The following is a 7,858-nucleotide window of genomic DNA, read 5'->3' as shown; positions in this document are numbered from 1 at the left end:
TACTAAATTAGCGGAGGCTGGGGACGGTTGTCACATTTTTTTTTTTTTTTTTTTTTTTTTTACAAATTTCTGATTTGCTAAAAATTGTCTAAAAAATGTTATTTTTATATCAATGAGGCTTAAAGTCTCAGTTAATAAAATAATTTGTTTATTATCTGTATCTTATTCTTTTCAAAAGTTATTGATAACTAAATCAAAAAAGTTGTGACAACCAAAACTGACACTGTATTGGTTGTCACAGCCTGTGGGGTTGGTTGTCCCAAACTTATGTTAATGGCAGGGGAGAAAAAAAAATCAATCAATCTTTGGTTTAACTTTTAAATGTTTCATTTTATTTTATCTTACCAATGCAACATATTTGTGGAATTAAGATCATTTTAATTTGCGAGAAAAACACATTCAAAATCAATGATTAAAATCAGTTTAATTTAAATTCAAACTTGTAGAGTTGGGTATAAAAATGGCAAAATATTCCCATTGTCAGGTTCAAGGCTTTTAAGATCAACTGAAATTAGTCAACCATTGGATAATGATGGCAATTTCTTTTCCATTTATTACACAGGTGACAGGCGTGGTGGCCAAGTGGTAAGGCATCGGTCTCGTAAACCGAAGATCATGGGTTCGATCCCCGTCCGTGCCTCTTTGGTGGATGCTGGTCTAGTGGTTAGAGCATTATTATTGAAAACTCAATTTCACCATGTGTACTTTGTACAACATTCTTAAGTCAGTTTCTTTGTCAGACCCAGTTGTTTGTTAAAAATCTAATAGAATAGCATAGCTTATCTCAAGACAGAGGGACAACCAACAACAACTGGATTTTCTGGTAATAACCAAGCTAACAGCTACATTTGTCGGCTTCAAAATCCATTCTACTTGTAGCTTATACTTTTCTCTTTGTATTGGCATTTTAGGTTTCAAGCATTCTTCTCAATAAACTAGAATATTTTTTTGATACATGAACAACATGACTTTTTCTTACCAAAGAAAAATTACAGGTCCTCTCACCACTATGCTCAATGTCTTTCCCACCAAATATTTTGACCAGTGACCTTTGACCTAATATATTAACTTTTCAATCCAAAAATGATTTTTACAGAACCCTCTGCTTGCTTAGATATGAGTTTGACAGCCAAAACCCCCTGCTTTTAGATTGACTTTAGGAGAGGATGTAGCTGTGTAAAACCAAAATATCTGCTTGGTTTATCAAGATATAGCTTAGTTGTGAAATGGTGATTATGTCCGTTTTAAGATGAGCTGGCGATCAAGCGTCTCCGCCCCGGAGGAGGCAGACTGTTTTGAATCTACTGCTGCAATTTAATCAGATGATATCTGTCAGTTGTCATTGGGTTTATTTCAGTGTTCATTTATCACTGAGATTATTGGTTGCAATTAAAGTGAAGCTACATGACGGGGTAGTTTTATTCAACTTTACTGTCTGAATAGAGCGATAGAGTTTATTTGGAAATTACTTATCCACTTGTTTATTAATATTGATGCTGGGTATTTTGCCCAATTAAAGAGAATAAGCCTGACTGTAAACATGTTAATATGCTCCGCTTCTTTACACAATAGTTTAAAATCTTTTTAAACATTAAGCACTGTTAAAAGCTTGAAGGTCAAAAGATTGTTTTAAAACATTATTTACAGTATAGAAAATCCACTTTGATAGAAATATTAAAAATAAAATCAGTTCAATTTAAAATTAATATTTTCTGGAGGATCATTAATGAAGCTAATAAATAAAGGATAGTGACAAGAGGAAATAAAGAGGCTAATTGGTAGATTAGTCGACTATAAAATAATAATAATGTCTAATCACTAATCAGTGTCCAACTTTGATAGATCTGTCCATAATATATATTTTTTTCCTTGTTTGAAAAAATCTATTTGTAAGGGAGTTGCATGGTGAAACCCCAGTGCAAAAAAGGAAGAATCCATCTTGCAAGGCAGAAACCCAGTTTGGACCAATCACAGTCTTCGAATCACAGCTTAGTGGGATTTCAGGTGTGATAACAAGCATTTAGGGCGGCTACTTAAGAGCCCACCACTGGATGTTAGAGAAAATGTCACATGTGCTAAAGAAGATTTTTCATTTTCCTGATGTTTTAGAAGCTTGATTTAGTTTTAAAAGTAAAAAATACTCATGTTTATATCATCCAATTCAATATTTGATGCAATAGAGCACCAAGAAACCAGTCTCTCTCGGCCTCCAACAGCGCAAGGTAAGAACAAATCAATTGGTAAGAAAAATACACTTTACCGGACCACACAAAAACAACAAATACTAGAAATATATAACTAAAACCATGCACATACATGAAGAGGGTGAATATAGTACTAACACAGGCTAAGTGAACAGATGGATTAACAAGACATGCTGTAAAAACATTATGTCTTTTATAACACAATACACTGATGACTTTAAGCAACATTGCCAACTTTGTCGTGTGTAAAGACTATCCAAAAGGATCTAAGAGGATTCAAACATTTGGTGGTTTTGAAAAATAGAAAGTCAACAAATGATAAAAAATAAAATAATTCTGTGGTATTATTAAAAGCGGGGTATCCAGTGGCTAGCGGCCAAACTGAAAAATACATAGAGCTTCTAACATTAATTTACAGAAAATGTCAACCAAGTAGATTGTTTAAACAGACCCGAGTTTCATACTACTTTTCTGCTCATTCTGACCACTCCAAAGTGTCTTCAAAATGCCAGAAGACTATTCTTTTCACTGAGCCACAGATGCCACACAGTTTTCAACTTACCCATCCAATTTGCAGAGTGAACTGGTGCTCTAAACTGTATTCTGTTTCCTTTCCTTAAAGCAATATGACAAATCGATAATACTTTTTTTAACGCAGTGTTTCAAAAAAATCTTATGACCTGTTTCTTTTGAATAAATACCAAATTTTCCAGGTACCACCTTCTTGAAAATAAAAACAGCAGTACAACAATATCATACAATTCAACTTGAATTATAAAGCACTTTAAAAACACCATTGACCAAAGTGCTGTATTGTACACCGCTCACCTCTCAACTTCCTCTTAGGCTTTGGGACAACCAACAGTAACTGAACAGCAGACCTGAGTGAGGTAAGGGAGCATACATGTGAATCAGGGCGGACAGGTACTGAGGTGCAAAACCATGTGAACACTTAAAAACAAAGAAAAGAATTCAGAAACAAACTCAAAGCCTAGGTAGAGATGCCAAAACAGGAGTAATATGTTCTCGTTTCTTGGTATCAGTCAAAAGGCGTGCAGCAGTGTTTTCAACCAGCTGAAGTTGATTAATTAAAAATTGGCTTAGACTAAAATAAAGACCATTACAGTACAAGTAATAATAAAAGCACCAGAATTGACAAAGACTCCTGGATAGGTGTCAAAACGTTTTCAGAAAGAATTTAACGAAAGTCCGGTCGCCTCCAATTTAAGCGGGTTTGCTGTCGCGATTTGCAGAACAATTTTTTAATCATCTTAAAAAGAAAAGAAGTCGTGTCCAGTAACGACGCATGAGTGGTTGAAAGATGCACTAGGCAATCCACTTTTAAACAATACTGAAAACTTCTAAGCAATAAAATGCAAAAAATTAACAAAGTGATCTGAGAAGTTCGAATTCCAAGCAGCACAGTTTGATCCCTGCTTCCTCCTGTCAAATGTTGGTGTGCCCCTTGGCAAGGCACTTAACCCCAATGCCTACTGATGAATGTGGTTCTAATGTAAAGTGCTTATATAAATTCAGTCCATTACTATCTGACTTTGAACTGGAGTTTGATTACATTGGTTTAAAAGTCATTCCTTGATCCAGGCCATGGATTCAGGGAAAAACATATCTCTGTACTTTTCTTTTCCTTTAAAGCACTTTCAAGATAGATTTTCACAAAACATATCAAGGTCAGTCGCATTCATGTTACTGATAAACTCTATACCAATAATGTGACTTTTATAAAATGGAAGTAAGATGGCATTATGCGTTGAAGTTATTGTAAAGGAAGAGCATCAAGTCCATTAGATAAGCTTGGCACACATCCAGTATTTGCATGAAACACGGATGCATTTATGGCTAAACATCTACATTTATTTCTCAACTTAAGAACCTCAGAAGATAGTATATTAAAACAATGTCAGAACTACAATATCTGCACCCTGGACGTTGCCTTATTTTGGAAGCATTATTTGGCCCTATGTCCACACCCCCTTAGTCCCTCTCCCCCTGGGGAAATTAATTATTATACATAAAATAAAGTAGTTAACAGTATGTAGAAAGGCTCATGGCCAGGAAACCAAAAAACAAAAACACACTAGCAAACTGGAATTTTTTGTGGGGCCATATCTCCTACTATCATGCAGGTTTGCAGGCATTTAATGGCTCAACTTCTGCAGCCTATGATGTTATCCATCGCTTTACAGGCAGAAAATTGGCCTGCTGCCAGAGGGTTGTACATATTCCTGCTGCAGATGAGCTGAGAGGAGTAATGAGGGCTCTGCTTGTGTGACTTGTTGGCTTCCATGCCTTCTGTCAAGTGGTTGGCAGCCCTGAAGGAAGTCCCTGTGGGATTATGCAACCAGCATAAAACAAGGAAAACTACCTAAACAGGTAATTTCCATGCAGCTTGCTTCAACAAACAAATACATAAAATAAAGCATGTCTACTAATGGCTAAAGCAGAATTAATTGTGATGCTATTCTGCTTTTTATGATGGACGTACTAAACATAAGAAATAGAGTCAATGGAGTTAATCACACTGTTCAACTCAAATGTATCTTAGTAATCCCAATTAGGTGTTGGAACTCAAAATATCCTATACAGGGTTTTAACTGTGGTCAGGAAGCATCTCCTTTTGCTATCTGTATTATAGCAGAACTGAAAAATCATCTGACTGAAGAGGTACTGTGGAGCCTGTTTTTTTTAAGAGGATGCTCAGGGTTATCAATGATGTTTTTCATTTTATGAGAAATCTTTGTTTCCAGTCCATTGTCAAGGTGAACTGCAAGGTATATTAGAAAAATAGGGAAATAACAATGTTTTTTTTTTTCCTTTTCCATACTCAAAACCAAAATGAATATTTTGCAGAGCTATATGTGCCACTGATTTCTTTGAGATGTGTTTGGCAGCCATATTGGATACTAAGCTCGGGCCTAATTGGAGATTTCTGTCTTTCCTAGCTGGGAATTCAGACATTAAGAGATGTCTTGTGGTTTTTTCCATCTGGAGACTTGGATAGTCCAAATTCAGAATGAAAAGAATACACTACTATGCTCCTCCTCTTCCCTCTTCTTTGACAATGATGGAAATACTGTTTGACATATTCCCACTTTTCTTAAAATTCCAAATCATCTCCTTTGTCTTGTTCAAACTGTCCCCACACTATGACACAAAGTGGTACACCAACTCTGTTTGCAGCATCTGATATACCCTGCAAGTGCAGGGTCATCTGCTAATTTCTGCAGACGTCAGACTTCTGACTTATACTGAAAATCCGAGGTGTACAGAGTGAAAAGAAATGTTGAGAGTAGTCCCCTGTGGGGCTGCTGCGCTACTGACAGCTACTGGTCAGACACATAACCCTTCAGTCTGTCAAATTGCGGCCGGTTTGTCAGGTGGTCATTGATCCAGCAATTGTGGAGGTATGGAGCCGTATCTTCTCCGGTTTCTGACATTTTCATTCGGTTTTCAAAGCTAATGCCCGGTTTTATCTAGTCCTTATCCATTTCTCCAAAATGGAAAGCAACTTTATCTATCTTCTTTCCTCATGCATCGATGGGTTTCTCCTCTCTCATGTTTATGCTAAGGAGGCAGTGATCGTGGACCACGTGGACCACTAATACAAGCTGCAGCAGTCCAGGCTGACCCCACTCCCATTTTCACAGTCTTTAAATCTCACAAGCTGTCACTTGTCAGGAAGTTGATAATCCATGTAGTAGCGGACACATTGCCCTGATAAGGTCAACATGTGAACCTAACATGATCCTCTAGATGTACCCCTCTGTCTCCAGAAGAGGGTGCTGAAGAATGTGGAAGTTGGTCAATGATTGCATCTTTAACCCCAAGAAAACTGCACCAAGATATGAAAATGAATTACTTATTCAGATAAGCAAGTAAAGTCTGAGCATCTCTCTTTGATATTGTTTTATTTATCACCCTTAAAAGAGAAGAGAATCCTCCAGCATTCCAAACATTTTCAGTAACAGCGTTTAATCTCTTTGGTCCTCTTTGGAAGAAGGAAACTGTTTGCTTTATAGTTAATCTGATTAATTCAGCTTTGATGAGTAAAATAGCTCAGTATAATAAACTAAGAAGTCACCAGAGAAAGATAAAAATTACTGTTTATCTCTGTAGGAATGAATTGCTTTAGATACCGATTCAAGTAAACAAACACAAAGAGCTAGAGTTTATTGCCCCTCATCAGGATTCCTGCCCAGCATGCAAAATTTGGCTGTATCCTCTCATTCAATGCAAATGGTGTTTCCAGCCTTCTCCCCATTACTGTAACACTTCATTTTTTTTCTCACTGAGGCTGGGGCATCGTGATAATACTCTTCTTCTGTCCACCCATTTTTTTTCTCCACCTTTTAATTGAACTGGCATTAAAGCACACATATCATAGGATATGTGTGCTTCCATGCCAGTCTTCTCAGATCTTTAGCCCTTCTCATCTCTGCAGGATTTATTTCCGCTTTGTATGTCACACTCTCCCCCGTCTCTCGTCTGCTCACCTTCACCTGCTGCCATCTCGGAAACGGATGGGGTCCAACTGCTTTTAAAGGACGATTTCTATTAATCTTTCACATGGCATATCATAAAGGTTCAGAAAATGACTAATGTGGGTCAGTTTCTGGCACTAAATGGCCCTGACTGAGTTAAGTCCTAAACCAGAGAATCTATTGACATGACTGGACCCTTGCACTACTCAACCAAACCAAGGTGAGTAGTGCAAGGGTCTGAGGTTATGAAAAAATTATCAGATCCCAACCCAATTCATGTCATAGACTATTCATTTATCTGCCAGTGGTTAAATATCTACAAAAATATACATAATATAGCAACTATTTGTTAAATTTAAAACTTGCATTGAGTTTTGAAATCAGAACAATTTTCACATTGTTTGAACATAGCAGCAAGGAGAAAAATCTTTACACATTTGACTAAACTATGCATCAGTTCAACAAAGGCAACTTGGTATGGTGTGCACACGTAAAGGCTTATGTAAATGTACAGGTTTGTTTACTGAAACATACGCACAGACACTCAGGGCGTTGCATCTGTCTAGCTTAGCTTCTGCCTCCCCGATAGACAGAAGGATTGATTCTGACTTGGAACAAGGACTGTCAGTGCCATCAGCTGAGTTAGACAGTTCAAAAGACAGCTGTGCCCTGCCCACTGTATCCTGAAGGGTCCAAAAGTTTCTGTAAAACTTCAGAAGTCAGAAATGACATTGTTTTTCTTTTCTTTTGTTTCTTTTTTATGGTCAGAATCTAAAGCCATTGTTTATTCAGTGGTTAGTGGATGAGTTGAAAAGGCCTAAAGAATGCATGATATTATACTGACTTGCACTTAGGACATATGCCAGAAGTCGACTTGAGTTGGGAAATTTTTTTTAACATTTGGTGCTTTATTGTACTAGAAAATGCAATCCTGCCATTAAAACAGTCCTATCAGCGATTTGTGCCAAAAATGTTTTTACATGTAGAAATAAGAGTGGGGATTTAAGCAAGTCATTTTAATTAATTCCTAAAAAAAAATACATGTTTAAAGAAGTTAAATGCATTTAAACTCTCCAGGGAGTGTAAATCTAAATGACCCATGAAGTACAGTTTTAATAAAGACATATCTTATGTCCCAGTTTAGACAAAGAGGAA

The 7,858-nt window shown here is 36.8% G+C and overlaps 1 non-coding gene across 1 annotated transcript; it reads left to right on the top strand.

The window, feature by feature from the left end:
• Positions 1 to 568: 568 nt before the first annotated feature.
• Positions 569 to 640, top strand: trnat-cgu. Its single transcript has one exon. It is a non-coding gene; the product is annotated as a tRNA-Thr (tRNA).
• Positions 641 to 7,858: the final 7,218 nt, after the last annotated feature.

This window comes from Fundulus heteroclitus, chromosome 8, assembly GCF_011125445.2.
Source record: "Fundulus heteroclitus isolate FHET01 chromosome 8, MU-UCD_Fhet_4.1, whole genome shotgun sequence".
In the NCBI taxonomy this organism is placed as follows: domain Eukaryota; kingdom Metazoa; phylum Chordata; class Actinopteri; order Cyprinodontiformes; family Fundulidae; genus Fundulus; species Fundulus heteroclitus.
Note: the sequence above shows the minus strand (reverse complement) of the source record. Positions and strands in the feature narration are given on the sequence as shown.